At 41.7% G+C, this 26,401-nt stretch overlaps 1 protein-coding gene and 1 long non-coding RNA gene across 2 annotated transcripts in view; both read left to right on the top strand.

Moving 5' to 3' along the window:
- Positions 1 to 26,401, top strand: part of LOC105487604 (thrombospondin type 1 domain containing 4) — a 688,191-nt gene that overhangs the window by 366,642 nt on the left and 295,148 nt on the right. The gene's annotated exons all lie outside the window — the stretch shown is intronic.
- Positions 459 to 26,033, top strand: LOC139364433 (uncharacterized). The gene is made up of 3 exons (XR_011626390.1): positions 459 to 6,864; positions 7,068 to 7,150; positions 11,944 to 26,033. It is a non-coding gene; the product is annotated as an uncharacterized lncRNA (long non-coding RNA).

Here is a 26,401-nt window from a genome sequence, read left to right as displayed (position 1 = left end):
TCATTTGTGTGACAAGTACTTGTTGAATGTTGTCTGTTGGCAAGGTACTGTGCCAGTCCGGATGTCTTAACAGGACAGAGTTGAGTGGGATTGTTTCTTCCAGTTGATTTGGATGTTATGTTTCTATTGATATAACCAAAGATTACATTAGCTTTTTTTGCAGACATGTGAAACTATTGGATTATTTTTAGCTGTGATCAACTAAAATCATCAGTTTTTGTTGAAGGGAATTGTCAGTTCGTGACTTCCCAATCCTATGTTCATGTAGTTGGTTTTTTGAACCTAAATGAAAGACTTCACATTCACCTCCATCCAATTCCTTCTCGTTGGTCCAGCTCATTGTTCCACCCCGTTGAAGTCATTCTGATATTTGCTAACTTTTAATCTTGACTTCATCATATTAGTTATTTCTCCCAGCGTTGTGTCATCTGCAGTTTTGATTAGCATTCCGTCTATCTTTGTATCCAAGTCACACATAGTAATGAGGAGTAGAATAGGACCCGTGACAGAGCCATTTGGCAGACCCGGGTCACCTCCCTGCCCCCTTCCAGCAGCTATCTTTGAGAACATGTTTCAGCCAACTATGAGTGGCCCAAATTATACCGTCATCTGGTCTGCATTTCTCCTTCTTGTCCACAAGAATTTCCTGAAAGACTTTGCCAAATGCCTGATTAATCAATACATTCTGGGTCTCTGACATTTACAGTTGTCAGTTCTACTAACCTGCTTCTTGCTCAGAGGAAGAAAGGAAATGGGGCAAGCTGGGAACTGTTTTGTCCTCTGCTCAAGTTCCCTAACCACATAACTCCTGGGTCAGCCTAGGGAACTTCTAGGTTCACAAAGATCTGTCTATTGACTGACCTCTTGTCCTCACCCTTTAGGACCAGGGAGTACCTGATTTCTTACGAGTGTTATTACCCTCATTGACTCCAAGTCTCTTAACTCCCCATCAGCTGTCTTTCTAGCTATGCTGAGTTCATTCACCTTCATCTTTTAGCCTCATTTGTCTGCTCTTTACCATCCTTCTACCATCAGGATCATGTCTTTACATAATTCAAATCATAAACTGTTCAATTATCTGTCATATGTTCCTGTGCAAGATATGTTTATTCCATGCCAGTGCTTTTTGATGCACTCTGCACAAACCCCTAAACTCCCCAAATATGAGTCTATAACAAGCCATCCTGGTCAGTTCTGCTTTATTTTGGGAAGTCCTTCAAGCTCATGCCTCTCCCCACCATCCTAGTTGTCCAGCCTTCTGCATTAGGACCTCTGACTTTGCCATTTGTTTTGGCTCCACTCCATGCTTGTATATCCCATTGTCGTCTAGACAGTCCACTCTGGCTTAGATCTTGTTTCCCATCAGGGTGTGACTTCCATCAGACCAATCACCATAGGTAGGATATACATTGTTTCCCTCTCCAGAACCTTCATGGCAGAGTGTACCCTTTGCCTGTCAGATTAGAAAGGCAGTGGGTGGCCAAATAGATGAGAAGACTGGGTTCCAGTTCCCAAGTTGCTGGTAATCCAGTATTGTGTATTGCCTGTTAGTTTAGAGAAGGTATACTCTTTTTTCCCCCTGATTGGTAACAGTGAGTTTCAACTATCATTCTTGGTGATGCCAGTGAAAAGATGCTCACCATCAAGGCTCACAGTTCAAGGTAGCTGTGCTACCCACAGTCTGTGTCTTGGTTTGCAGGTCCTATGCTATATGACGCATACCCAATTTTCTTGCCCTGAGTTTTTCATGGGAAAGATAGGGCTTTAGTGCTTTTACCTGCAACACACTCATTGTCCCTCAGTATCATCTCTCTCAACTCATCATCTCACGTAGACACTTTCCCTTCTAAAGTTTAAGCATAAACCCCCTAATCAGAAATTCCTCTGCCATGATTTTCCCAGTTTTGGGAGATGGCTGCTATTTTCAGAGAAGTCACAGAACCCTGATGTATCAGCAGCCCTCCTTGGGTAACCAGCTACCAGCTTCCCATTTGTTCCATAGTCTTCCAAAACTATGACCTTCCATTAGAGTAAGACATGAAAACACTACCCCCTCCCCCTTAAGTCTTCAATTCCCTACTTAGGAAAATGAATATGTGCACATTTAATACAAGTTTACATTCCCCAGTGAGTAAGAAATGCACATTTTAAACCTTCCAAATTGAGTAAAATTTGTCTTGTGTATGACCTTTACCTGAGTTATTTTTTTCTTGGTGAGTGAGTGACTCAAGGTGGAACTCAACCTCCCCATGCTTGCCCTTAACACTAGGAAATCTTAGCTTTTAGCCACTGAAATTCTTTGTAAATGAAACTGTTTCTACTCATTTTTCAATGTATGAATCTGTACTTGCATTTCACTTTGAAGAAAACAAGGTTTTTATTAATGGAAACAAGGTCTCCCACAGGATGTTCAGTGTGATTGACTCAGTCATTACATAATAGTCATAAACAAATGAGCTCCCTTTGAACTCAGCAGTTCAGGCTCCTACTGCATCTTGGCTGTGATTCCATAGTTTGACACTTATGCTGCAGTTAATTAGGGTGGCTGTGAGAGGTAGACAGGGGCAGAGAAAAGGCAGGATTTAAAAGCTGTTCCTGCTACCTTTTGGGGGTTTCAACTCCTTTCTACATTATAAAGCTAATTGATAGATTTATGCTTTATTTTCTCCCTGGCCTCCCTCCTTGGCTTCAGATTTAATGAGCCCAAAGGAAAGAGGATCATTATTTAAAATCTGGGTAATGTGCATTTAAATTTAAGATTTATATTTGCCCAGACTTTTTATCCCTGCAACCCAAGTTACCTACCTATCAATCAAACCTCATCTGTTGCATTGTCGGTATTCATCTCCCCTGTTGGGAAAGGTTTAATCTCATGGGTTATTTCCCAAAACCTGCTTTGTTGCTTTCTAATTCGTAAAGCATACAGTATCAGCTGGAGAGAGGAGGGAACTGGAAAGAATGCTTTGGTCACTTTACATCAGTTTTAAAGTAGTGGCAAATAAGATAATGCATATTCAGGGCATTCATTGGCACTTCCATGGGGGGTAGGTCCTGAAGTTTCCTGTGGCAGGTGAGTGAAAGGCTGGGAAAGAAGGCCAGTGATGAAATCAATGTGGAGAAGAGGATCTGGCTGGCTTTTCCTTGAGAATTCTAAGGGATATTTCTTCTTCCTCATCCTTTTTTTCCCTTTTTTCACTTAGACATGGGGAATAGAAAGGGAAATAGAGGCCCCAGGAGAAGCTGTAACAGAGAAAAGGGTCCGACATGGATATGCTAAAGACCACCCACCTGAGCCCCAGCATTCCCCCAGCTCCAGGCCCGCTCCAGAGAGGATGTGCTCCAAGGTGTCATGTCCTTTATCTGCTGGTGCCAGGGCAGAACCTTCAGGAGCCTTCCTTCAGTCTTCATTCTTCCTCATCCCTCTAGGGTTTGCTACACCTTCTGGATCTCCCTCAAATGCTCCTCTTCTTCTCATCCCTTGGTAGAAGCCACCATCACCTCTTGCCCAGATTGTGGCAGGGGCTTGGTAATGACCCTCCCTGCTTCCGGCTGGTTTTTCTCTTATCCGATTTCTGTACTGGAGCCAGGGCTGTCTTTCTAGGAGGCAATGCTGTTCTTAGAGTCTTCTGATGAAACCTGGAGGAACTCTATTCACATCACCCCTTAGTCACACAGTCCTCCCCTCATGCCCTGTCCAGCCCGTTTCCAGCTACACTGGACTGGGCCTGAGCCCTGTTGGGTCTGGGCGAATGCCTCAAGGGCCTCTGGCCTCAGCTAAAAGATAGCTTCTTCGAGGGAGCCTCCCTGTCCAGACCTCTAATCCGGTGTCCCCTGTGAGGCATTGCCCTTGCATTTGTAACTCAAATCCCCAGAAGTCTTGTTCAATTCAAATGGAAAGGCCTAGGAGTTCCAAACCATTTTCCATGGCTTCCAGGGGCTTCCAGAGCTTGCTTTTTCTGCCTCTCCGCTTCTACAACCTCACATGCTGCCTTTGTGTCTCTCCTCAAATCCATTTTCCACAAAAATCCACATGGCATGAGTTCACTTGTCATGAATTGACTAACTTTACCAAAGATTAGGATGATCGTGAGAGGTGTGGAAGGGGGAATATCTCATCCATCCTCGGTTCACAGCTGAGGACTCCTTAACAAAAGACAGAGTGAGAAGAGAAGTGCACATTTATTTAATGTAGGTTTTATGTGACACTGGAGCCTTCATAAGGAAATGAATACCTGAAGAAATGATTAAACCTGTGTATTTTTATGCCAGGTTTGATGAAGAGTGGACAGTCATGGAGAAATATGATAGAGCAAAAGAGTGCAATCTAATGGTGATAAACTGGGGGAATCTTAGCAAGCAAGGCTTGTTTGTTCAGGTTCTTTTCTTGTCCCTGTGTCTTCAGAGATAAGGATGCTCCTCTTCTCTGAGTATAGGGAGGTCACCTCCATATGAGGGTCGTGTGACCTGCTTCAGGGAAGGGTCAGAAAATCCTTGCTGGGTGTGATGACTTGCTTCAGGGAAGAAGAGCAGGAGAAAGGTGATATGGCTTGGCTGTGTCCCCACCCAAATCTCATCTGAAGTGTAGCTTCCATAATTCCCATGTGTGGTGGGAGGTAATTGATTCATGGGGGCGGGTCTTTCCCATGCTGTTCCCATGATAGTGAATAAGTCTCTGCAGATAGGATGTTTTTTTTTTTTCTTTTTTGAGACGGAGTTTCGCTCTTGTCACCCAGCTGCAGTGCAGTGGCACCATCTCGGCTCACTGCAACCTCCACCTCCCAGGTTCAAGCAATTCTCCTGCCTCAGCCTCCCAAGTAGCTGGGATTACAGGTGCACGTCACCATGCCTGGCTAATTTTTGTATTTTTAGTGGAGACGAGGTTTTATCATGTTGGCCAGACTGGTCTCGAACTGCTGACCTCAGGTGATTCACCCGCCTTGGCCTCCCAAAGTGCTGGGATTACAGGTGTGAGTCACCACGCCCAGCCAATCTGATGGTTTTATAAAGGGGAGTTCCCCTGCACATGCTATCTCTTGCCTGCTGCCATGTAAGATGGCCCTATGGGGTTGTCGTGGGTTCATCCCCAGTGGGCATCCTCAGATTGCACACAGGACTGGTTTCCGCACACACGTCCTAAGTTGTAGTTGACCTAACATTGCATTTTCAGATTTTCCAGCTCTCAGAATGCAGCCACAGGTTTGCAAGTCAGCAGCTCATGGAAAACAGTGAGACAGCAATGTGAGAATGTCCGTGGCCTGGCTCCCCTGCCTCACAGTCCCACAGACACATGCTGACGGCTGGCTTCAAGGCTGAGAAGCTGCCAACCAACTTCTTCTGAGAGCCCCCTTCCAGAGAAGTGAGGCACAGGTGGTATTTATCTACTAAGCAGCACCCACATGAATGCATTTAGCCGGATATGTGTTCAACTTATGCTCAGCACATCTGCATCGAATATATCTTTGGAAGACTGCCCTATTTCGGCAAGAAGGCAGGAAATTTAGAGTCTGGTGATCTCCCTCCCCATGATCTCCACCATGCTGGTCTCGCTGTTGTATCCTTTCTTAGTGTCTCCTGTGGCACCTGACATATAGCAGGCCTTCTATCAATATTCGTTTAATGAATAGAAGAATGAACACCATATGCTAAATGATATACAAAGACAATTGAGCCAATCTAGTGGGAGAACAACATATAGTTATAATAGAGAGGAATGCATACAATATAAATATGTACAGTGTCAAACGAGCAGAGGAGATATCCAAGCTGGATTTTAACATATAAATAGGAGTTCACTAGGCATATGGAGGTAGAGATGAAGGCAGAGGAGCCGATTTATGCAAAGGTGTAAAGGCATGAAACAATCTCAGCTATTCAGGCAATAAGTATAAGAGGTTCCTTACCTTTAAGGACCTTGTAGTTCACAAAGTAGTTTGTTTTTTGTTTTTGTTTTTTAAACCTTTTCGTTTTTTTGTAGAAGTGATTCCTAATTACTACTAATTTACAAGGAGCCAGAGCTTTGTTTTGGAATAATTATTTGCATTCAAGGGTTATGGAAAATACCTGGTAGTTTGTTGGAGTTCTACCTATTCCCTACCCGAGGGAACCAGTAAAACTGAGAATTTTTATTTCTTTCCTAGAGGTTGACTACGTGGAACCGTGTGAATGCTGCACAGTCTCAATATAAAGGTCTTTTAAAACCCAAGTGATAACCACTGCTAAAAAATAATAACAACAGCAATTGCCAGCATTGCTATGGCAGAGAGTACTGTTGTAAGCATTTTACATATATTAATTAATTTTGTTTTCCTAATGACCTCATGAGGAGATACTAGTATTATCACCGTTTCATAGGTGAGGAAACTGACAGAGATGTAGTGATTTGATCAAGATCACAAAGCTAGTAAGTGACTGAGTGAGGATTTTAAACTCATATGGAGTTCAAAAGTTTTACAGTATATTTAAAGTTATCAGGCTATTTCTTTTTGTTGTTGTTTGTTTGTTTGTTTGTTTTTTGAGCTTGTCTGCTAAGCAGAGACAAAAACAAAAAGAACTTGCTGGTTTTGGGATAACCCCTTGGACTTGATGCCTGTCATTTCCTAAACTCCTGTGCTGTGGGCCTCAGAACTTTGCTGCCCTCCTCCCATCCAGTCCCAGGCTACCCCTTCTATGACCCACCCCATTCATGACACTCAACTAGCTTCCCTCAGATGTGAGCACATGGGCCCTCTGCATGCTAAGGTTCAGAAATAATCACTACAGCAAGGAGGTGGAGGTGTCCAAAAATCAGACCCATGAGGGGAGGGACAAGTGACAGAGTTTCCAGAATGTTTGTGCCTTTACAGGAGGCCCTGAGTCTCCGGGATGGTAAATGTGCTTAATACTTTCTGTTTCATCCCTCCCACACCCTTCTTACTCACCTAAGCCAGCCCCGAGGTGTCATGCTGGATCTCAAGGATACAGTGTGCCCCTCTGAGGCCCTCCAGCCACCACTTCCTGCTGTCCTCTTTTGCCTTGCCCTTAGCCTTTTATGTCACTCAGTCAGATGTTTGTCTTTTGCAATGTGAAAGGCGAAGTATGATCAAGTGATCAGGAGCGAGGATGCACTGCTCAGACGTGCCTGGCTCCACATTCTGGCCCAGCCTTATACCAGGTATGTAGCCTTAGGCAAGTCCCTGACACTTTTCATTCCTGTTTCCTTATCTATCAAGTGGGGGTCATAAAACCTTCCTTACTGGGTGGCCAGGAGGATTCAGGTAGGATCATCCATAGTGCTCAGTCAACACTGGCTATGAGAGACAGGCTGTGTAGGGGTTCAGAGCTTGGGATCTGGAGTCAGACCATGAGTTTGAATCCCAACTTGGCCACATCCAACCATGTGAGCTTGAGTACATTGCTGTTTTTGTTTTTGTTCTGAGAGAAGGTCTTGCTCTGTCACCCAGGCTACAGTGCAGTGGCGCAATCATGGCTCACTATAGCCTCAACCTCCTGGGCTCAAACAATGCCCCCACCTCAGCCTCCCGAGTAGCTAGAACTACAGGCATGCACCACCACACCTGGCTAATTTTTTAAAGCTTTTTGTAGAGATGGGGCCTCCTTATGTTTCCCAGTCTGGTCTCATACTTCTGGGTTCAAGTGACCCTCCTGCCTCAGCCTCCCAAAGTGCTGGAATTACAGGCATGAGCCACTGCGTCTGGCCTAGTAAGTTTTTTATCTTCCTCTGTAACATGGAGTTAGTAACAGTATCTACATGATGGGATTGTTGTCAAGATTTTGTGCTTGTAAACTTAACAGAGTGAAATATCTAAATGCTAACTAGGATATATTAGGCCTTCAATGCATATTAACCACTACTGTTTATCATTATTATCATCAACAGTTAATTCATTCTAGAGTAACTATACTGCATATCTGTGAAAGGCCCATCTGAGCAGGCATCCTTTCCAACAAGACTTGGACTGTCCCTGCAAGCCTTTAATTCTGCTCTCACTCATATTGCCCATGAGAGGTCCCCCCAGTCGAAGATTTCTTTGCTCTTCTTAGAGAACAGAGGCTTGGCTTCTCTAACAGGCAGAGTTCCACAGCAGACAAAGTAGAAAAAGTCTCCCTGAGGAATTTTTCTCCCAAGATGAATGTTCCAGAAACAACCCCTCTCCTGATATGTCTTGGAAGTCCTGCTCGCTGACTTGCATGGAAATGGGATCTTGATTTTAAGAGAGGTTGATTTCGCAGGAGGCTGACTGTGTTATTCTCATAAAGCACATGTCATCTTAATTGAAACTGTGTGAGTGGTAAACTTTGCATTCTAAATTTAGAAAAACTCCCATGGGAAGGAAATGTAGCCTTTGAAACACTGGAGGAGGCAGTGTGTGTTGTTTTATGTAACTCTGGCAGGGAGAATACCTGATTTGTGCATGCAGACTTGTTGCAGATGCTGTTAATGGTGAGATCTGTTTTGAATACTGCATTTTCAGGTGCTTTTAAAAAAATTCTTAATGTTACCAAGTCTTTTTATAATTATTGACTGTATTACTGTATTTGGCTTTTATCTTTCTTTTTTTGAGACAAAGTCTCACTCTGTTGCCCAGGCTGGAGTGCAGTGGTGTGATCTTGGCTCACTGCAACCTCCGCCTCCCAGGTACAAGCAAATCCTCCTGCCTCAGCCTTCCAGGTAGCTGGGGCTACAGGCACACACTACCACACCCGGCTAATTTTTGTATTTTTTGTAGAGACAGGGTTTTGCCGTGTTGCCCAGCCTGGTGTCCGACTCCTGGGCTCAAACAATCCACCCCCTCAGCCTCCCAAAGTGCTGGGATTACAGGTGTGAGCCACTGTGCCTGGCCCCGCTTTGAGAATCATAAACTGTTTTTAGGTCATTCAATATTATATTAAAAGCTATAGCCTTTTCTCCAGGCCATACCCCAGCTGGAACTCTGAGCACTGAATTACTTGGAGTTGTCACTGTTTCTGAGTCTTCAAATCCACCATGCAACCTGTTGGTAAATGATTGTTCACCCTAATAATAGTAACAGCCTGAACACTAATGCCTAACATGCTCATATCATTGTAAGGAATGTAGTCTACCACTGGTGCCCCCAATCTTATATAGAGAAAAGAGTCAGAGAACATTCCCTTCCCATTGCCACTGCTCCTATGGGATGGGGCTGAGGTATCAAGGCCCCTGCCCCCTGTTTTGGGGTGCTGTTGAAAAAAGGGACATTGCAGCCTGGAGTAGTTTGAATGGACCTAGCAAAGTCCCCGTGCATGCTGTGCAATGCATACAGATGTGCAGGCCACCATCAGTGGAAGGTTCTCACCAGTGGAAGTGACCAGCATGGTGCAGTATCACCTGGGCACATTCTTACTTGCCAGCCTGGGTCCTACCTTAGGCCAATTAAATTGGAATTTAGGGCTGTGGTGGTTTTCAAAGCATCCTAGGATCTCACTGTGCTGGACACTGTTGTGCAGTCTCTTGATGCTGACTCTTTATGTGGATCGCAGGTCAGGTATACCCAGAACCCCATGACCTCATCCATGGTCAGCCTTATCCATTCAGGGAATCCCAGTGTCCTAGTCTGCTCCCCAGACGCAGAGGCAGTCACAGTTCATAGCCTCTTGTGCCTTTACAGGGACATTCTGCATTATTTGCACACAAATGGGAACATTACAGCACATATTGTTTGGCATCTTGCTACTTTATTTTTTATTTTTTTTGAGACGGAGTCTCACTCTGTCACCCAGGCTGGAGTGCAGTGGCATGATCTCAGCTCACTGCTGCCCAGGTTCAAGTGATTCTCCTGCCTCAGCCTCCCTAGTAGCTGGGATTACAGGTGCCTGCCACCATGCCTGGCTAATTTTTGTAGTTTTTTTTTTAGTAGAGACAGGGTTTCAACATCCTGGCCAGGCTGGTCTTGAACTCCTGACCTCATGATCCACCCACCTTGGCCTCCCAAAGTGCTGGGATTACAGGCATGAGCCACCGTGCCCAGCCTGCTACTTTATTTTTGCTTGCAAGTGCAGAGTTCTCCATGGTTTCATGCAACCGGTCCACCGTTGTACCAGATATTTTCTTCTCATTTCTCCAGATCTATCAGCCATCCTTTCATCCCCTGCTCTCTGTCTGCAGAAGGCTGCTCTATGTGAATTGCATCATCAAACCTTTCCTCCTAGAGTCCCTCTGGGTTCAGCCCCACATGAGATAGGAGGAGGGAGGAGAGTGAGATTGAGGTATTTATTTCCTTGGCTCTCTCCTTGCAAGGACATCTTAGATGCTTTCTCTATATGACCATCTCCTTCTGGATTCTAGCAATCTCTCTCTTCCCTTGACCCATTGGACCTGGAGTATCTCTTCCACTCTTTGTAGTTCTGGCTTATTTCACTATGCAAATGATTTTCAAAGTGCGGTTGCAGGATCAGCAAAATCAGTATCACCAGGGAACTTGTTAGGAATGCACATTTCCAGGCCCATCCCAGACCAACTACTAATTCAGACATCCTGAGGGTAGAGTCCAGCAGTCTGTGTTTTACCAAGTCCTCCAGATGATTCTAATGCAAACTCAAGTTTGAGACCCCCTGCATTATGCCTTCCTCTTATGCCCTAACCCATAACTGTACTAATAATCCTTTTATGAAGCCAGCCTCAGATTGTCATAAGTTGAATGTGCCATCTGTCTCCTCTTGAAAGCCTGCCTCATGAACCTGTGAATAGGTGTTTAGGTTGCTCATTTGCGATTCCAAACAAATTTGATCTTTGTTTATAGATCTCTGCACATATGTGTGAGTTTATAAGCAGAATAAATCCTTTAAATAGCATTTTTATGGAAGAGGAACATGCATTTCAAATTTTCATAGATATTGCCAAATTGTTCCCCATTTTGCTGTCCCAATTTTCTATTTATTAAAGTGGCTTCTGGTCTTTTAACATATGTTACCTTGTCAATGACTATTGATTAACCAAACAGTGGGTGTATTAGGGTCATCCTTCTCAGATTTGGTTGCATAAATCATCTGGGGATCTTGTTAAAATGCAGATTCTGACTTAGGAGGTCTGGGATGGAGCCTGAGATTCTGCATTTTTAACAGGTTCTCAGGTGATTCTGCTACTGCTAGTCCAAGGACCACACTCTAAATAGCAGGTGTTAGGGGGTAAGCATAAAGAAGTGGGGGCCAGGCATGGTGGCTCATGCCTTTAGTCTTAGTGCTTTGGGAGCTTGAGGTGGGAAGTTTGCTTGAGGCCAGGTGTTCGAGACCAGCCTGGGCAACATAACGAAACCCTCTCTCTACAAAATCTTTTTTAAAAAATTAGATGGGCATAGTGGTTTACACCTCTAGTCCTAGCCACTTGGAAAGCTGAGGCAAGAGGATTGCTTGAGTACAGGAGTTCAAAGGTTATAGTAAGCTAGGATTATGCCACTGTAACTCTAGCCTGGGTGACAAAATGAGACCCTGTCTATACAAAAAAAACATTCTTAACTTTTTAAATGAAATGGCTAAGAAATGGGCCTTGGGCTCAAATCCCCACTCAGCCATTCACTAACTGTGTCTTTGGGCAAGTTTATTAATCTTCTTGAGCCTCACCTTCTTCATCTGTAAAATGGGGATTAAATCATAGTGTTTCATGATAACCAAATAAGGTAACATATGTATGTAAAGTATTTAGCAAAGGGCCTGACTCATGATGGTCATTCCAAGAAGTAAAGCTGGGATGATTGTTTGCCCCATCTCCTATCTATTCCAATGGTTATTTTCTTCACCGGCTGTATATTCCTTTTTTTTTGTTTGAGATGGAGTCTCACGCTATCACCCAGGCTGAGGTGCAGGGGCACAATCTTGGCACACTGCAGCTTCCGCCTCCTGGGTTCAAGCGATTCTCCTGCCTCAGCCTCTCCATAGTAGTTGGGATTACAGGCACCTGCCACCACGCTTGACTAATTTTTGTATTTTTAGTAAAGACAGGGTTTCACCATATTGGCCAGGCTGGTCTCAAACTCATGACCTCAAGTGATCCACCCACCTTGGCCTCCCAAAGTGCTGGGATTACAGGTATGAGCCACCGCGCTTGGCCAACCCGTTGTGTATTCCTGATACTCAGCTGCCCTTAGCTCCCTTCAGACAATTTCCAGTGTTCCAAATTGGCAGCTACTCTAGAATGTCCTATTCGTCTTCAAGGCAACAAGGCAACCTCTAGGTCCAAATCTATAGCTAAGGCTAATACTATTTTCTTTTAGCACCTCGAGGAGAGAGCTCGCAGCAGAATCATTACCAAATTCTCTGCTGAGCAGTTGTTCAAGAAAGAGTGCAGCCCAGGTCTCCCTCCCCATCTCACCCAGCATCAGCATCCCTCAAACTCTTTAACAAACTTTTGGAATGTTTACTTTTGGAAAAGTGAGCCTTTGGGAGCCCCAGCTGCCTCATCAGTTCTCTGGGCAGACATAGGTTTCTAATCCTTTTCTATAGGGTGAGCATGAGTGAACGCCTACTGGCATCCTCCCACCTGGGGTAGAGAGAACTTCTCATTTCCTCCCAGCAATGTGTAAACTCAGGTTTCATGATTAGGCAAATTAAGTCCCCCAAATAGCACTGTTCACCAAGGTAAACATACAGATAATTTGCAGTACAGTTCCTGGTTTACAAAACAACATTTCAGAAACCAGAGCTACAACATCAAGGCATTGAGACGAGGCAAAAGCTCCACACGCCCTCCTTCAGATGTGCACAGAGCCAGCCAGGGCCAAATGCGTGAGGGTGTGACGCCACTGGTTCCTATCAGACGGGGTCTCCTTCTTCTGTTTAATATAAAGTTGAATGAGAACATAAACAGACTGCTAGTAAAGCTGCTAGCATATGTGTGCAAAACTGTGTTTAGAATGGTTCGAAGTTGCCCAGAGGAGTCCAGAGGTAGAGGAAGTGAATGTGCTGCCCCGCAGGCCCTGGGTATGGAATTCATTTTCCCCACCCTGAAGACAGCTCTTGTGCCTGGAAGATGAAAGGATGGGCGGACAGCAAGAGACACTTGAAAGTTACTGGAGTGGGATTAGGAGTATGGAGGCCACACTGGGAGCATTATGCTGCATGTTATGGAAAAAGAAATAAAAGCTGCTGCTTCCTTTTCTTCTTGAGCAACTCTTCTATCTATGGGTCCTCAGCCCCTCCTGTTCTCACCACCTTAGCCGGGTCAGCTCTTCTCCCATTGTTTCAGCCTCCACCTTCATGCTGGCCATTCTCCAGTTTTCACCCCCAGTGCAGCCCAGGTCTCCCTCCTGTCTCCCACCCTGCATCAGCATCCCTCACACTGTCACTTTATTCACCCTCTTCACCACGATGAACCTGCTTCTCCTTCTGTATTTCCCACTCCCAAGTAGATCTTCACTTGAATACAGGGTTCTGCAGCTTAAAAAATCATTACAAACTATCTCATTGCTTGCTTTCAAATCTGGCGCGACGCAGCAGAGCTGTGTGCCCACATCCAACGGTTCTGGTCCCCATGGATGGGAGGTGGTGCGCTCAAGCCCCAAGGCTTGGAGGCTACTGCAAGAAGCAGGCCCGTGCAACTGCTTGCTGCCTTGGCGCAAAGTATTCCTTAAAGATGTTGCTCATTACATTCCATAACAGCCTCTTAATGAGGACCCATAGGAGAAATTTCCCCTGGGGTCGGCTGCATAGGATTAGATATTTTCATCCTGAACAAGCGAGGCTGTTTTGGTTCTATGAATGCCACATCATATTATAGCTTACACCAGAAAGCCCAGACCTGCCTCTAGAAAGTACATAAGCAGGTATAAAAATAGATGTTGTATGCTAACTCCATTCCTGACTGTCTTGTGTCTTGGTCTACTTATTTTAATTTACATTATTTGGTATTATTACATATATTTATGTAAGTCTTCTTTAAAGTGGGACATAACATATGCAGAATTATGTCCTCTATTCTCATATTTTAGTAAATAAGCACATGCATACAGTATCGTGGGGATATATTTATTAAGCAGAAAAATGCAACTTTTTATAGACAACCCGATTTGGTGGACACCACCCAAAAGATGAACAAAATCAAAGTAACAGCACTTGTAGTAACCTGTTATAAAATAGTGCAGCACTGTGAAAAGAGATTTAGATCTTGAATGTCAGTAGGAGGCAAGTAGAAAGAATTTCAATGGTAGGTAGCAACCAAAATTCAAATCACTTCTGTGTGGCCTAAAACACAGTTATGCCAAGTGTAATTATGGGATGTGCAACAATAAAATATTGGGGACTGTATTTCTGATAAAGGGAAGACTCTGGCAACCAAATGAGGGGACTGCAAAGGACAAGAATCATATGGGCCTTTTCCGGACACTGGGCAAAGTGTTCTGAGAAGTTATTCCTCTTGGGCTTCCCTAATGGGCCATTAGAAAAGGGACTGTTTGCTGCTTAACAGAGATGAAAGTTTCTGTCATTTTTCTGCAAGCGAACAGGTCTTTAATATTTCCTGAAACCACAGGTCTGCTTTGTGTCCTTTAACTGAAACAACTATAATCCTTAACACCAGAGACCAGTGGGCCCCCAGCAGTGCAGTGGCAGTTGAGGGGAACAGAAACACCTGCAGGAAAATTAGGCAAGCGTATTTTTTTTTTTTTTTTTTTTTTGGCAAGCCATGTCTGGGATCTGTAAATGCTGATCACTTGTTCACCAGTGGCTTTCTTTACTTTCTGTCTTCTGTTTTTTGTTTTTTGTTTTTTTTTTTTTTTTTTGTCAGATGTTTTCAATGACTCCCCTGTACCTGAGTGAGGTACTAGATGGACATGTTTTGCACAGATTCCCATTAGGCTTAAATAACATTCTCCATCTCCATTTGTTCATGTCATTTGCCATGTTCACAACTTCTGTTTCTGATGCCAAGCCTTAGTTCTTTTAATTGGGTAACCTTTCTCTTTCTCTGACACTAATGAAATTACTTTTACTAGAGTCTGCAGTTTCCTAATCATTGCTTCTGGATTTGGGGTTTTATGGGAAGATCAAGGACAAATCAAGAGTGAGAGGCAGGAAAGAAGGTTAACTTTACTTTTGGGAAACTGAGCACTAATTCACAGATACGCAACTCAGAGTCTGAAACAGAGACTTTTCATTAGTTGGTGTAATAAACAGACAAATTTGGGAAAGAAACAGGCTGGGCTGTTTTTTTGTATGTTGATGGGTATTTGGTTTAAATTTTGAAGCATTCTTCAGCTTTTAGTTGCCAGATTTTAAAAATACATACCCTTCACTCTTTAGAAGGTTTAAAAAAACAAAAAACAAAAAACAAAAAAACTGTGTTTCCTGTTGAAGGCCAGTGATACCTGGCAGGTTACAGTCAGAAAACTCTTAAGTTTTCACTGTTTTTTCCAAATGAAATAACTTTATTATTTTCATTTGCACTTAAAATTGCTTTGAGTTTTTTTAATGCAAAGAAATAGTGTTTGAGAAAGAAAAAAGTGAACATATTTATATTCTTCCCCCTCAGAGAGAAACACTATTAACATTTTGTGTATTTTGGTCCAGGTTCTTTTCTGTGTGTGTAAGCACACATATGTATTTATATTGTACAAAATAAGAAATTCATGCTGGACAAACATTGTTTGTAACTTCCTTCCTTCCTTCCTTTCCTTCCTGAGCTAGGGTCTCGCTCTGTCACCCAGGCTAGAGTGCAGTGGTGGGATCTCAGCTCACTGCAACCTCTGCCGCCTGGGCTGAAGTGATACTCCCACCCAAACATCCCAAGTAGCTGGGGCCACAGGCCCATGTCAGGATGCCTGGCTAATTTTTGTTATTTTTTGTAGAGACAAGGTCTTACTATGTTACCCACGCTGGTCTCGAACTCCTGAGTTCAAGCGATGCCCTCACCTTGGCCTCCCGAAGTGCTGGGATTACAGGCATGTGCCACCATGCTCAGCCACTTTTTTGGTTAATGTTTTAGACATATCCCATGTATATATAAATATAGGTCATTGTCATAATGATAATGACTGTTTAATATTATGTGATATGTGTTGCAATTTATTAAATTCCCTTATTTTTGAAATTTAAGTTGTATATCAGTTAACTCTTGCCATAATACTGCTGCATAACAACCACAAAAATATGGCAGATAGAAATAAGCACTTCTTTCTTGCTCATGAGTTTTCAGGGTGGCTGAGGTGGTATTGGTGCTTAATGAGGTGGAGGGGGCTCTGCTCCCTGAGCCTCTTACACCCTTCCTGGGATCTTCTCATCGCGTTGCCAGCTGGAGTTGGCAGAAGTGCAAGAGTGCAAAGCCCAATCACGGAAATGTTTTTCAAGCCTTGCATTGCATCTTAGTCACAAATATTCCATTGGCCAAAGTAGGTCACATGGCCCAGCCTAAAGTCAGGGGGCAGGGAGTGCACTGGACCTGTGAAGAGGAGCACAGTGGATAGTAAAATATTTTCAAGCACTCATCTCTAATCTGCCATAGACTATCTTCATTTTTCATTGTAAACACATCCATGAACACCCCATGTATGCAGTTGACATACCTGATTGACTTTTTAAAATAGATTCATAGAACTGAAATTTGGTCCAATGTCAAAGAGTATATAAAGTTTTAATTTTTATGTATGTGACCAGACCACCCTTGTTAGACTTGTTTAAAAACAAAACAGTTTTTTAGATTGTTTTGGGGCGGAGACAAAAGAGGATGTTCACTAAGCCAAAAATAAACAAAAACCTGCAGTCGATTGAAAGAAAAAAGCTCTAAAAAGTGACAAATTCTCGCATTAAATGTAACATTTAGACTTTGTAATAAAAGAAGCCTTTGTTCTTTCTCAAAGATCCAGGATAAGGCAATCTGATGCTTCTGGAATACTGTATTATTAGGCTTCTATGGAAAGTACTAATAGCTACTTCTTTGCTTCTAGGTATACTTATAAAATCAGAGTCATTCCTTCACATATATTTATGTATATAAAACTTTGAGAATTTCTGGGATGATGAAGTTTTTAAAAATAGACATAAAAGTTTGAAAATACAACTAGGTTGATTCTTTCACTGAACCACAAGGATTTTTCTAAGTAGCTAAGTCCTTCACTGAATTCCAGCAGGCAGTGGCAGTGGAGAAACAGCTTTCTTAGATACCCGCAGCCCAGATGGAGAAGACAAGACCTCCTTTCTCAACTCTCATTTTTCTCTTCCTTCTAGCCAATCCTTCCTTTTTGCCCCTCTTCATGCTGTAGCCTCTTTCCCCTTTTCATTTGTTCATTGAGCCTTTAATTACCTAAAAAGAAATAAGGTAAGAAAAAAAAGGAAGGACAAGAAAAGATACGTACATATATGCTCATAGTCGGATAGGACAATCATTTTATCATGTCTATTGACTAGAGTATTATTTTCTCACCTTATTAAGTTGATCAGTCCTTCTGTAGACATTTATGAGAACACCATGGTTTCTGATAAATACATGTTTTGAGTGAATTCCCCCTAAGTAAATACTGAAAAGGCAGAGATTCTTTATGTGTTTCCAGCCATTGCTTGAAAACTCAACCTTCTGGCTTTAAACACCAGAATAATTGCGCAGAGCCATCAGTGCCCTTCTCAAAGTCCAGCAACAGTATGTGGAGCCAGCTTAGAAAACATGGGGTAAAAAAATGATTCCTGCTCCTTCTGACCATAGTCTGCTTTGGTTTCAAGTAACAGTAACAATTTATAGCAGCTTAAACCAAGAGGGATTTATTTTCCTATCATAACAGGAAGTCTGGAGGTAGACAGTGACTACAGTTGATACAGTGGCTTAACAATGGTATCATCTCTACTGATTCTCCCATGGTCCCAAGAGGGCTTCTGTGGTTCCAGCTATCATATTTGAGTTCAAGGCAGACAGAAAGATGGAAAGGACTGTACTGTAACTTTTTTTTTTTTTTTTTTTTTCCTGAGAGAGAGTTTCACTCTTGTTGCCCAGGCTGGAGTACAGTGACACGATCTTGGCTCACTGCAACCTCTGCCTCCCAAGTTCAAGCGATTCTCCTGCCTCAGCCTCCTGAGTAGCTGAGACTACAGGCAGCTACCACCACACACAGCTAATATTTTGTAGTTTTAGTAGAGATGGGGGTTTCACCATGTTGGCCAGGCTGGTCTCGAACTCCTGTCCTCAGGTGATCCACCTGCCTTGGCCTCCTAGAGTGCTGGGATTACAGGCATGAGCCACCACGCCCGGCCTGTACTATAACTTTTAATGGGAAAGCAAACCTTTCTCATAACTGCCACCCTCCCCGACAACAGAGTTCAACTTATATCTCATTGGCCAGAACCATTGCTATGCACATCCCAGCTATGAGGGAGACTAGAAAAGTGAGTATTTTTTAAAAAAAAAAAAAAAAAAAAAGAAGGAGGTTGAGAATAAGTATTGAGATTGCTAATAAAGAGTATCTTTTACAGTAAGGAATACAAAATATTAAAGAGCTATCTTTAATATTTAATAAAAGCACCATCCAGGGACATAGAGAAACACGAAAGAGAGAGATGCACAGGCCAAGTTGGGCCGACTACAGGCTCGAGTCTCTCAGACTGATTATGCAGTCACAGTCTCTAATACCTCAATACTTCTTGAGTACCTTCGTAAACTCCCCTCAGTCTTCATATGTGTGAATATATGTAAATGTGTGGCTTGCATTTTATATGAATTTTAATCTATGTTGGTTTCATAGTAGGTCAAAGATTATTAGTTTCTCCTATCGAGGCTTGTTTGGTTTTTGTTTGGACATTTTATTTCAGGGAGAATGATGTTCTAAAACTTGATCAAATGGAGTAAGAGGTGGTGCTGTCTCATGAGAAGAGCATTTGACTGGTTGGCAATTTACTTAGGAAAGTAACTTGAACTTCCACGGCCTTGGTTCTTTTTTTAATTTATTATTTATTACTTATTTTGTTTTTAAATTTTAAGTTCTGGGAACCATGTGCAGGATGTGCAGGTTTGTTATGTAGGTAAATGTGTACCATGGTGGTGGTTTGCTGCACCTGTCAACCTGTCACCTAGGTATTAAGCCCAGCGTGCATTAGCAATTTATCCTGATGCTTTCCCCGACCCCACCCTCCCCCGACAGACCTCAGTGTGTGTTGTTCCCCTCCCTCTGTCCACGTGTTCTCATTGTTCAGCTCCCACTTATAAGTGAGAATATGCGGTGTTTGGTTTTCTGTTCTTGCATTAGTTTGCTGAAGATAATGGCCTCCAGCTCCATTTATGTCCCTATAAAGGACAAACTCTCGTTCCTTTTTATATAGCCTTGATTCTTCCTCTAGAGAAGGGAGACACCATTCACTTTGCTTATCTCACAGGGTGTGAACAAGTGAGAAAATACTATGTAAAGAGGAAAGGGCCTTTCAAATATATCTCAGAATGGTATATATTTCACATTGGACCCATTAACCAGCTTCTCTGTGAACCTAGACTTTCTCAGGATTTGAAACTCAGATGGAGATACTATGGTCTGGAAAGGAAACTCTTGGAATATTTTTCTATGAAATTCCTGATGCTCTGACCATCAGGAAACTTCCCTCTGCTGATTTTACTGACCCCACCGCCATAGTTGATTCATGAGGAACCTCCAGAGAGAATGGTTCTACTTTTCTAAATTATTAGAAGGGCCCACATGCTGTTGTTTTCATGAGTAAGATCTGAAGAATAAACTTAACATGGGTCTCTTCTTACATTGTTTTTCCAATTAGATAGGTGCTATTATTATTCCAAACTTAAATTTGAAGAAACCAAGGTTCAGAAAGATTTTGTGTTTTGCACAGAAGTCTGGCTTTTAAACCAGATCTGTCCTGTCCTGGGGCAGAGCTCTAATCAGCAATCAAAGGTACCATTATCAACCTAAGCTCCTCTTCTTCCTCCTCTTCTTCCTCATCATCCTTTCAGCATACCTTTTATCTCATACAACCCTCTTTAAAAGGAGTTTGAACTTGGGAAGGTTCAAAGTGGGGGGTTGAACTCTGAAAAGTTGAAATTCTTTGAGGTTGTTAGAACTGTGAGTTTATTAACCCCCATTTGCAGGTGTGGAAACAGAGGAAGCTCAGAGACGTGAAGTGGCCTGTCCGTGGCTATCTGGAGTTCGTGATGAAATGAACCCTTGTGATTGAGTATGACCTGGGGCCAGAGTTTCCCCTCCAAATCATTTAGAGGCATAGGAACTTTAAAGAGGTCAAGGACTTCTGACCTAATGAAAAATGCATTCTGGTTGAGTTTGCTTAAGACGTCCCATCATCTCAGAAGCAGACATCTGATCCAGTCCTCTCTTCTACCCCTAACTATTGCTGACCAGCTAGGTGATCTACAAACATTTAAACCATTTTGTGTCTTCAAACACGTTGTTTCTCCACCCTTTCCCCCAGCTCCTCCAGAGGCTAGTGTTTCCAGATTTGGAAGAAAGAGGGCTGGGCTGATTAAGGGTGTTTAATGAGTAACCGCTACCACCACTCCTGCTATCCTCATTAATGCTAATGGCTTTTTCTAGGCCCCATTGGCTCAGCATCTGTATATGTATTTCTGTTCTGCCATTTTTCATCTGACCTGGTCATCTGCATGGTATGGAGCCTTAGATGAGGGACCATAAGAAATGAGTTCTAGGCCAAGCTCTGCCCCTAGTGGCCATCTCCCTCTCCACCTCTGGGCCCCAGATCCTCATCCCTACGCTGAGAAGGTTGAACTAGAAACCCCCTAAAGAGTTTTTCTGTGATTTATTTTCCTTCCTGGGTAGAATTACAGTTCACCATCATTGACTATTTTTGGCTCAGAATTATTGTGGTTCAGTGGTAGAAGAGGAACTTAGTACAAATTCAACTTTGAAATGTTTTGAGATCATTAAGAGAAAACTGAGCTGACCATTGCCTCCAGAGCATTTGATGTTACCAGCCTTGCTGGGCAGAAGGAGGCCTAAGGAAAATGGAAATTGGAGACAGAAGTGCCTGGAGATTCTAGACTCTTTCTCTTGCCCTCTACAGACCACTTGTCCAGGGCCCCCAGCTCTTAAGAAAAAAAAAAGAGAGAGAGAGAGAGAATAGAACTGTTTCCTACATTATTTTACAGTACCTCTCATCAAATGACAAATATTTATTAGTACATATTTTAGTGTTATACCTATAAAATTAGTGGCCGTGTATATCAACAGTGCGTAGCTTTCTTTTTATGGTCATACTTAGTTACTACTACAGCCCAGTGACAAGTTTGTTTTTCAAGCTGTGGAAATAATTAGAACGTCAAATACCACTTCATGATTAAAAACTTTCTAACCAGGAATAGCTCCCCCTTCACAGTAATTACTTGTGGCAAATGTCCTTTTTTAGAAAATAAATGCTGAACAAATTGAAGTCAGATCATTTTTTCCTCTCCTGCTAAAATAATTGCATGAGTAAGAGGTGATTTCAGTTTAGGGACATGTGGAGTTTTATATATTGCATGATATAACATTCAGTCTTGAGCACCCTTACACATCCTCCCCTCTATCTCAAAATATTTCTCTTTCTCGGAGTCAGAGTTGAAGTGGTATCCATCTTCCTTTAAAATCAAACCTTCTCCAATCCTCTTCTGCCTCACTGGAGATAATAAGTCCTGAATTTTTTCCTTAACACCTGTAGTTTCTCCCCCTTTGCTAGTTTGAGATTCCACTTCCAGTTCCACTTGTGGGACCTTGGGAGAGTGAAATTTTCCGAGGCCCAGCTAAAAAGTGGGAATGATGATTTTACCCCACAGGGTGTTTGTTATGTGAATTAAATGAGAAAGTTACATTTTAGGATACTCCCCAGTATATAATCAGCTCTCCGTAAATGTCCATTCTCTCACTTATGTATGGTGTAAGTGGCATACATGGCTTACCGTTTTGGTTATGCATGCAGCTATCGCTCACATTTTACTGAAACTTTCATTGGAACTAGTTGTCTGCTTCCCTGATGCCAAGTTTCTTTTCTGTTTTATTTTTTTTTATTTTTTTTTATTATTTCCCACTCCTTTGTCCACCTCTATATACATTTTAGAAATAGTTTTAAAAGCCTCCTTCCGATTGGCCCCTTATCTGCAGCTCCTGGGTGTGAATTTCGTTGTTGTGAATGCTGGCTCATGGTGATGTAATTCTCCCATGCTTTGCAATTTTGGAGTGTGAGCTAGTGCAGCAGAGGTCCTTTTCCTGGAGATAACCCCCTGGTTCAAGAGAAGTACCTATGAGAATATTTTGAATTTGCCTGTTTGGGATCCTGCAAAACCAGGATTTATGTTAACTAAGCTTTTGAAGACACCACCTATTGAGTGTCTGCCCACCAGTTCAGAAAACTTTTAGCTTTATTCTGAGAAAATCTCTCAGATGTAGCTCCCTTTCAGCTAGGGAAGTAGTTGACCACAGTCTCAATTGTGAACTGTATTAAAACCGCATTAAAATCCTAGCCTTGCAGGACTTATTGGGGTCTCGTACCACTGTAAGACATTCAGCTATATGCCAGTCCAACATGCTTCTGACCTTGCATTTCCTCATCATTTCTGACACCTTGGAATTTCCCTTTCTTATTCTGAATTTAGTGATGTGGGATTTGTATACATGTGTATTTTATCCAACTTCTCTCTCTGTTTGGAGATGGAAGATGGGCTTTTTGCATCAGTTCACACAGTTGTAAGCAGGCAAGAAATTATATTTTCTTTGTTGTGGATGCTGTTGTGAATGTGAATATTTTCCTTAAGCACTGGAATGAATGGCTTTTGCTAACAGCTGCAGACTAGTTTTCAACTCCATTACTCTGTGGAAACTGTTTTCTGGAAGGTCAACAGTAACCTCTTATTGCTAAATCCAATTGCCTTTTCTAAGTCTTGGGATATATAAAAGATTTTATGAGCATCTTGATAGCTGTAACCTGCAAGAAAGTGTCAACCAGTGTATAAGGGCCAAAGCAACAGGGTATAGAAAAATTCTTCTTTGACTTATGTTTGCAGTTCCCCTTATGGCCAGCTTAGAATCTTGCATGTAGGTATTTGTCTGGCTCCAAAGTAAGATCATGTTAAATGGTATGTAATTCAAGAATGTTGTTCAAGTGTTTGTTGAGGACCTTCAGAAATAGTTTAAAATTTGCCTAAGTGACTTTTACATTTTAAAAATTGACTTATGTTTTATCTTTTAAAAATGCTATTATAAATAGAATATTTTCTTCCAATATATCTTGAATCTAGTTATTGTTTATAAATATGAAAGTTATTGGATTTTCTATAATTTTATATACTTTATCTTCATAAATTCTTTTTTATTTCTGTGGTTTTAATTTTTTTCCCTTGGGTGTTCAATGTATGTAACCATATCACCTGCAAGTATGATAATTTTATTCCTCCTGATCAAATTTTTTACCCATACTTTCTTTTTTCTTATTCAATTATGTAGGCTGCTGCTTCTAGCACAATGTTAAATAAGAGTGAAATCCTTGTCCTGCTCCTGAGTTTACTGAAGATGCTTATTGTATTTCTCTCTTCAGCAGGATGCAAGCTCTTGGGCAGTGGTAGATTTATTGTTATATGAAGGGAACATTCTAATATCTTTGAATATTTCTAACAAGAATAAATGTTGAATTATGCTTTTTCTTCTTAAATTTATTTATATGGTGAATTATATTAATATATCTCCTAATATTAAACTGTATTTCTGGCATAAATGCCACCTAATTAGGATGCATCGTTCTTCTAATGTCCTGAATTCTGTTTGTTAGTATGTTATTTAGAATTTTTGCATAAGAATTCACAAGATGGTTTCATTTTTGAAATCTTTGTTGCATGATGTTATTGCTCACATCAGAAAACTTAGAAGTTTCCATTCTATCCTGTACTCTAGAATAGTTTAAATAAGTTTGAGATTTCCTGTTCTGTGAAATTTGGTGGAAATCTTAAATGAAACCAGCCGAATCTCATACTTTTTAGAAGATGAGGCTCTTTAGCAACTTTCTTCTCTTTTTTTCCTTCCGTGGAGATTAGCCTGTTTAGATTTTCTCTTTCTTCTGGAGTCAGTTTAAGTAAATTGTATTTTTTTTTCCAAAAATTGTCCATTCTTTTAGGTTTTTAAATGTATTTGTCTTGAGTTTAGCCAAATAGTCTTTTATGATTATTTTCATTTACTTAGGTTTTGTAGTTATTTCCTCATAACATTTCTTACTTTGTGTATTTACCATTCCCCCACCCCTTTCCCCATTAAGTTAGCTAGCAGATTATGTATTTTGCCCCTGCAAAAGCTTTTAGTTCTGTTTATTCTGCTATTAGCAAGTTATTCCAACTCACCAATATCTGATGTTATTTTTATTAATTCCTTTTGCTTCTCTTCAGTTTATTTCTTTTCTCTTTTCTAACTTCAAATACCCAAATTTGCTGTCATCTTAGATTTGCATTTAAGTGTGTTCAGAGGGCCCTGCCAGTCCCTTTGCCATAGCTTCCCCGTCACCTTTCTGTTGGCTGAAGTACGTCTTCTAGAAATTTCCCCAGAAAAGCTCATGAGAACAATATTCTCTGAGTTCCTGAATATTAGAAAGTATTGTCCTATGAAGAAGTATGACTATGCAACCAAAAAATAGGGAAAGAGAATATGACAGAGGTGGAGTGTTGTAGAAGTGGCTAAATAAGTTAGTTGTAACTAGTTATTAGAATCATATTCTTTTTCTGGATTTTGGTGGTGGGTGTAAAATATATCAGTTTAAAAAAGTATATGTATTACCATTTCTTTGCTTATTTTAAGTAAGTGCTCTCATTGTAGCTAATTTTATATTTAAAATGTTGTCTTATTAATCTTTAAAAGGTTCTTATCCCCAAATTGCATAAATCTCAGGCCCACAACCCCCAGGAGCTACCCCCAGCTGCTGCCCAGCTCACTGTCTTCTGTGGGGACTCCTCTGCAGGCAATGGATATGCCTTAGTCCCTCGGGGTGCCCCTCACGCTCCAGAAGTGCATTATTTTTAGGGCTTTATGAAATCTGCTGCCTCTAGACTCTCCCCGACTCTACTTCTCCACACTTCCTCCTCTATACTTCTGGAGAAAATTTGTTTTCATTTTGTAACCCTTAAAAAACTTTGATGTTTGTCTCCTGGTTTTGCCAGAAATGGAAGATGGTGAGATTTTTCTTTTGTTCTCATTTTTGGGTTATTTCCACATGAAGGAGGGGAGAATGCTGACTTAGGCAATAATTTTCACATCAGAAGTACACTTTTGTCATTTTAAACATTTTTTTTCTATTTTGAAAATAAAACACATAACCATTATAGAAAATTTGGATCCTGAGAAGTACAAAAAAAGAAAATTAAAACCACCATCCCTGTTAAAATCTTTGTGTATTTCTTTCTAATCTTTTTTCCATGCTTACATATTTTCTTTCCATTGAAAGATTGAGATCACTCTAAACCTACAGTTTTGTATCCTGATTTTTTTTTCCACATGAGCATTTTCCCATTTCACTAAAAAGTTGTAATGTTTACATACAATATTTTACCATTTCCATATTGCTAGGCATTTAGGTGATTCTACTTTTAAAAATTATAGGCCAGGTGCGGTGGCTCACACCTCTAATCCCAGCACTTTGGAGGCTGAGGGAGGTGGATCGCCTGAGGTCAGGAGTTCAAGACCAATCTGGCCAACATGGTGAAATCTCATCTCTACTACAAATACAAAAATTTAGGCCAGGAGTGGCGGTTCACGCCTGTAATCCCAACACTTAGGGATGCCGAGGCAGGCGGATCATGAGGTCAGGAGATGGAGACCATCCTGGCTAACACGGTGAAACCCCGGTTCTACTAAAAATACAAAAAATTAGCCGGGCGTGGTGGTGGGCACCTGTAGTCCCAGCTACTCGGGAGGCTGAGGCAGGAGAGTGGCGTGAACCTGGGAGGTGGAGCTTGCAGTGAGCCGAGATCCCACCACTGCATTCCAGCCTGGGCAACAGAGCAAGACTCCATCTCAAAAAAAAATTAGCCAGGCATGGTGGCACATGCCTGTGATCCCAGCTACTTGGGAGGCTGAGACAGAAGAATTTCTTGAACCTGGGAGGCGGATGTTTCAGTGAGCCAAGATCGTGCCACTGCATTCCAGCCTGGGTAAAATAATATATATATATATATATATATATATATTTTTTTTTTTTTTTTTTTTCTGAGAGAGAGTCCTGCTCTGTTACCCAGGCTGGAATACAGTCTATATATATATGCAGTGCTATATATATATAAATAAATTGTACTATACAGGTTGGCAAACTACAGTCCATGGGCCAAATCCAGTCTACTGCTACCTGTTTTGGAAATAAAGTTGTATTAGAATATAACCGTGCCCATTTGTTTCTGTATTATCTTTGACTGGTTTCTTGCTACAATGGCAGAGTTGAATAATGGCAATAGACACCAGGTGGCCTGCCAAGCCTAAAATATATATTACCTGGCCCTTAA

Source organism: Macaca nemestrina, chromosome 7, assembly GCF_043159975.1.
Source record: "Macaca nemestrina isolate mMacNem1 chromosome 7, mMacNem.hap1, whole genome shotgun sequence".
Taxonomy (NCBI): Eukaryota; Metazoa; Chordata; class Mammalia; order Primates; family Cercopithecidae; genus Macaca; species Macaca nemestrina.
The sequence above is the reverse complement of the archived record's forward strand: the minus strand, read 5'-3'. Positions and strand labels throughout refer to the sequence as shown.